Source organism: Charadrius vociferus, unplaced genomic scaffold, assembly GCF_000708025.1.
Source record: "Charadrius vociferus isolate BGI_N301 unplaced genomic scaffold, ASM70802v2 scaffold819, whole genome shotgun sequence".
NCBI lineage: Eukaryota > Metazoa > Chordata > Aves > Charadriiformes > Charadriidae > Charadrius > Charadrius vociferus.
The window spans coordinates 777,768-778,051 of NW_009650062.1; positions in this window are offsets into that span (position 1 = coordinate 777,768).

Genomic DNA, 284 nt, shown 5'->3' on the forward strand with positions numbered 1-284 from the left:
GCGGGGGGGGGGCAGGAAGTGGGTGCTGCCTCCAAAAGCATCGACCAGGGGTACGCACAGGTCCTCCCCCACCCAACGGGAGACTCCCAAGGGCACCGTGGCCTCCACCAAACCTCCACCCTCAGCTCCTGGTTGAGCCTGGCACAGCCTGGAAAGGGGCAGAGGGGCAGGAGGGTGTCTCGGTGAGGACCTCACAGCTCCAAGCCCACCACAGGGGGTCCAGACACCCCACGGACCCCCCCAAAGCCTCGCTCCCCCTGCCCTTCGGCAGCGGGCCAGCCTCG